At 40.0% G+C, this 5,688-nt stretch overlaps 1 long non-coding RNA gene across 2 annotated transcripts; it reads left to right on the top strand.

The window, feature by feature from the left end:
- The first annotated feature begins 372 nt into the window (after positions 1 to 372).
- LOC112077600 (uncharacterized) lies at positions 373 to 5,162 on the top strand. Of its 2 annotated transcripts, none has more exons than XR_011478192.1 (4): positions 373 to 1,623; positions 4,028 to 4,151; positions 4,397 to 4,497; positions 4,711 to 5,162. It is a non-coding gene; the product is annotated as an uncharacterized lncRNA (long non-coding RNA). The 2 variants fall into 2 exon arrangements; XR_002895439.2 differs by lacking the exon at positions 373 to 1,623 and adding an exon at positions 2,058 to 2,136.
- Positions 5,163 to 5,688: the final 526 nt, after the last annotated feature.

Below are 5,688 nucleotides of genomic sequence, written 5' to 3'. Positions count from 1 at the left end.
AGTATGCAAACTTGTATTACAGTTTTCCTTGGTTGCTTGAGCACATTTGTCGAAAACAAAATCAACTTTTTCAAAATGACACTCTGCCCAAAACTGAAAAAAGGTGGCCAAAATGACACATTTCATTTGCAGAATGCATTACAGTAAGACTCTCAAGACATGAAGTACATGGCACACAATCGACTACCTCCATCAAAACATACTGTGCAACTTGTTATGTAATGTACATTTTTTTCTACATCTATCAATATACCCAAACAAGGTTAACCCTCTTTAATATGTCTCTGCCATCTGTTGATACTATAAATCAAATCAAATAATTATAGTATGCAGCATAAAGACAACTAAACATATTATCACAACACGGGCTGTATTCTTTTTTCCTAAAACTCTTTTTACCAAAGATGACCAACGCAGAAAGGAAGTCACTCAAGCGTATGAATGTCCAGAAACAAAATGCTTTATTTGACCTTTTTCCATTTGAACTGAGAGCTGAACGTTCCTCTATCGGCCTCTCTACCTCTCATTTTCCTCTGCCTCTTACTTGGTCCATTCTTACAAACAGCAACTCAGAGGTGACCTCTTTTACTCATGAATAAGGACTGATTGAACAATTGTGCAAAGAAGATTTGCACGCGTGCAGAAGTAGTTCACAATCATGCTAGTCATTTGTATCAGCTGTGACCAAATGCTTGGATTTTGTTTGACCTGATTTACTCAACTGACTTCTGCGTTTTTTTTGTAGAGAGTTGTGTTTACTGTTTTGCAAAAATGTGCTTAGRATTTGCATAGTTTGTGAAATCAATGAGAAATGAATTACTGTTTTGCAAAACAGTATATTGTTGTGCTCATTAAGTTATGATGGCACTCAAGTGGACCCRAGTTTCATTAAAAGTGTCTTAGCAATCGAGAAAAACTGTAATACCTTCCTACCTACTTCCTGATAATGTGGCTTCCTGTGTACCAGTGGTTATGTTTCACAACATGAAYTCAGTCCAGTAGACTCAACAACAGAATAGTTTTACAATAGAAGTTGATTATTTTGCACATTACATTTTTTGTATTAGCATATTAATAAAATCTCTACTTCTTATCTTCCTGTGCACCAGTAGTTATGTTTCACACAACGTCAGACACAACATGAAGTCAGTACAGTAGACTAATATGTGTAAACTCACTACTCAGGAGACAAACACAAATATGCAAAGGAGAAGCTGTAGCCACAACTACCCGTGTCATTTTCTTATACCTCCCTAGGGGTTACATCTTCACACAGATATAGACAGACACACAGACGATACAGAGACAGACACGAACACAGAAACAGACACAGAGACAGACACAAGGCAGAGGCGAAGATATCACTATAACCCGAGACTTAACGTAAAGTACAATTACAGCACATAGTACAAGAAGCATCAGGCATTGCTGAAGATGTCTGAAGCCATCTATGCCAAGCCAGAACATGCACAAGAAAGTCAAGTTTTGACAGAGGCGAGACGGAGGAGAGGATTGTGGATATCTACGTCAGTGCAGACACCCCGAGAGACCACGAGACCAGCACCAACGACAGAAAGATGTAGAACACACTTCAACTAAAGGACCGGGAGACCAGCACACACGGTAACACACACACACACACACACACAACACACCACAACACACACCACACACACACACACACACACACACACACACAACAACACACACACACACACACACACACACACACACACACACACACACACACACACACACACACACACACACACACACACACACACACACACACACACACACACACACACAATATACACACATACTATACACACACATCTTTTTACATGTACATAGGGCCTGATAGCACAGGGAAGAGACCCTTCCTAGCTGTTGCGGTGTGTCTGGGGCTGCTGTGGTGTGTTCTACTTACCTGGCTGGGATCATAGGCCAGTCTGTCCACTGTAAGTATCATAAATTGTAATTACTAGAATTAACTGGCAGTCCCATGGGTAAAATCTGATTAGTGAGCAAACTTTTCAAGGCCAAACTACGACTAGAGCTACAATAACCTGACTAAAGAGAGAGACCAGCTACAGAGGGAGAAAGAGGATCTTATGGGAAAAGTTATCTAATCCGGTGAGTTTACTTAATACACGATCATAACATTAATTGTACATGTTCAATACCCACAGGGCCCGTAGCTACATGAGGACGTTGAGGGCTGACCTCAGTAACTGTTTCTAATGAGAAAAATGAATAATAATAAATTATTGATCTGACTGAGTTCTAATCGCTCTTCTTTGCAAACGAGTGGAATCAAGAACAGTGGTTTGTTTGTTAAGTTTGCCAACGTCAACCCGGATTTGCATCCTGGGATTCGCCTTTTAAGCAGCACTTTCACCACCATCTCAAAGGCTAACTCCTCCTCTCGCAGCACAGGCCGAGGGCCTGAGACGTGAAACGAACTACCCCAGCTCGTAGTCCGCTCAAGCAGACACTAAGATACGCTGCTGACTGTGTTTGCGAGATGCCAGACAAAAGTACATTTTCAAACGACCAGCATCTCCTGTCGTGTCTACAGACATCCCCCCAAAAAATTAAATTTGAATCTTGGAGAATGAGTATAAAACTGTTTAATAGTCGCTTATAGATATGTCAGTCAGTCATGTTTTTCCAATTAACCCCACAAACACAGTAACAGACAGAGTCACAATCACACAGGTATCCATACAATCAACATGCTTTAGTCTTACAGTCAATATGTCACAAACTCATTGCTAATAGACACCATGTGAAAGAATTGCTAAGAATTTCCATTCATTTGAATAAATAAGCAATACATTTGTAATGATCTGTCATCATGCCTGTAGGATTATGAAGCAGAGACTTCTATTGCAGTAATGTTGAAGAGCTCTGGGTAGTATTACTTAGCCAGCTAGAAGGATGAAGTAAGACGGTAACGTTAAAAGGCGCCTACCTCAGCAGGAGCAAAAAAATAGGCTACTAAGCTCTCATAATAACTTTGCTTCACAAAGAATAGGCTACTAAGACAGACAGTGAAGTGGCGCTCAGTGGTGAGGCTGAGGAAGGCTGCAGCAGAGGAAACAGAGAGAGAGATGAAGCAAGGCGGAGAGAGGTTAATACACTGGTTCCCAAACTTAGGGTTGGGGTCCCATGTGGGGTCCCTGACTAAATCTGTATCAAAGAAGTTAGGAACTAAAAGAAAGAAGATGTGTTTTAATATAGACATATTCACTGGCCTGTCTTCCCTATAGGCCTACATTTAATGCTCTCAAAATGCAAACAATGCAGGGTGTAAATAGTCCTACATTTCCTTTATGTCACTGGTTGTTCTTCTTATCTCGATCACCACTGGAGTTTTATAGTTGACCTATTACCCATCTTTTTTAACCACAACATCACTGATATTAACACAGAATCCTTAGTGATATTCAAATCATTAATGTAATGTGATAACATGATCATCTGTGCGCTCCATTGATATCTGTTTGTGCGGAGCTTGATTAGTAATGCCTAGGAATACAAATGTGAACCGCAATGTCAGTTGAAGAAAGCCATATCTATGTAAAGAGATGATGAATTATGCAGTTCAACACTATCACTGACTGAACAGTCACTGACGCTACTTGTCAGTGTAATCCATTTCTTCATATTCATGTTCTCGTATTCTAATTTTCTGTATGACATTACTATTGTATAGCTACTAGGCTGTGTGTTTGTAGATCAACTGATGTGAATGAATCTACAGAAGCCAAGGTGATAAAGGCTGGGGTATTTTTGATTGTTTTTGCTGTTCTCCAAATAGCATTTAAAAGTTTCCTTATTACATAGAAATGCAGTACTCTTTGGAAGTTTCTATACAATTAATCCCGCTGTCTTACGACCTCACTAAAACTCAACCCTGGTTACAGCCTGAACGCACACTAAAAGTGTTGTTTGTATTTTTTCATTAATGAGTGTAGAATAATGAGATGGCAATGAACGTTTTCACTAACCTGTTTTGAAGGCTGGAACAAGTTTGAATCCTGTTGGTCTTCGTCTCTACTAAGAGAAAAACCTGGAGTGAGAGCAGAATGGACTGTCTGGAGAGAGGAGCAGACCTGGTGATCATAAACAGCAGAGAGGAACAGGTGAGAGAGTGGGGGAGATAGATAAATACATAGAGAGAGTGGAGAGCGAGAGAGAGAGAGTGAGAGTGAGAGTGAGAGTGAGAGTGAGAGTGAGAGTGAGAGAGAGAAGAGAGAGAGGAGAGAGAGAGAGAGGAGAGAGAGAGAGAGAGAGAGAGAGAGAGAGAGAGAGAGAGAGAGAGAGAGACACACCACACATGATAAACATCATTTTGATCATTCTATTAATTTATCTTTCTCAACAACAGACATATCTCTTTAGCCTCAAAAAGGGAGTCTGGATCGGTCTGACTGACAGTGAGACTGAGGGGTTCTGGAAATGGGTAGACGGCACACCACTGAACACACGGTGAGAGATTTGACCATCCAGTTGTGATATGGAGAAACTAAAAAGTCATTTAAAAAAAAAACTATATAGGTATATGTTTTTTACTTTTTGTTGGTGGCCCACATCTGACAGCATGTGGCTTTATCGCTCAAAAAACACAGGCATTATTTATTTAATTTTAAATGATTTTTTACTGACAGTGTGACTGTCTGGTTCTCTGTGTTGTTAACATAGGTACTGGGGGAGCAACCAGCCTAGTATTGGTGGTGGTCATTCAACCAATCAGGAGAAGGACTGTGTTGAACTAAGAGATGGACAAGTTCAGCCTAAAAAGACATGGATTGATTCAAATTGTGATAATAAACTGAACTGGATTTGTGAGAAGTGTAATAAATAACCTACTGTAACAACTACCCTCTCTCTCTCTCTGACTCTCTATGACTCTCTCTTCATCTCTCTGACTCTCCCTCTCTCATTCTGTCTCCATCCCTGCTCATTTATGTTTGTTTCATTCTGAACATATGAGTCAAATTCCCATTTACTTCCTGGGATACATTAGTAGCTTCCTGTCTTCAGTAGTTAAATGATGATCAGGTCACTCTGAGGAAGATGTCAGCTTGATGTTGAAATGTCAGTCAGCTGTTCACATCCTGTACAATGTATTAAAGTGAGCAATAACAAATCAATCTCTGCCTTTATTTGTTGACTGCTCCAACTCCTTTTTACCTCGAATTTGTCCACGAATTTGTCCACTTCCATGGAAGTTTTCCTTGCAAGCCATTCTAATATTTTCAGATAGTATTTCATCCCAGGTCTGGTAAGTCTACACTATCGACTCAGGAATCAGATTAATATGTTTCAAGGACAAGAACATGTGTCACGTTCTGACCTTTATTTTCCCTTGTTTTGTCTTTATTTAGTATGGTCAGGGCGTGAGTTGGGGTGGGCAGTCTATGTTATTTGTTTCTATGTTTAGGTTTGTTCATTTAGCCTGATATGGTTCTCAATCAGAGGCAGGTGTTTTGCATTGTCTCTGATTGGGAGCCATATTTAGGTTGCCTGTTTTCACTGTTGGTTTGTAGGTGTTTGTCCTCCGTGTCAGTGTTTGTCGCCACACGGTACTGTTTCGGTTCYTTCACATTTGTTATTTTGTTATTTGTGTAGTGTTCAGTTTATATTATTAAAACATGGACACTTACCACTCTCCGTATT

Source organism: Salvelinus sp. IW2-2015, unplaced genomic scaffold (genome assembly GCF_002910315.2).
Source record: "Salvelinus sp. IW2-2015 unplaced genomic scaffold, ASM291031v2 Un_scaffold4742, whole genome shotgun sequence".
Taxonomy (NCBI): Eukaryota; Metazoa; Chordata; class Actinopteri; order Salmoniformes; family Salmonidae; genus Salvelinus; species Salvelinus sp. IW2-2015.
The sequence above is the reverse complement of the archived record's forward strand: the minus strand, read 5'-3'. Positions and strand labels throughout refer to the sequence as shown.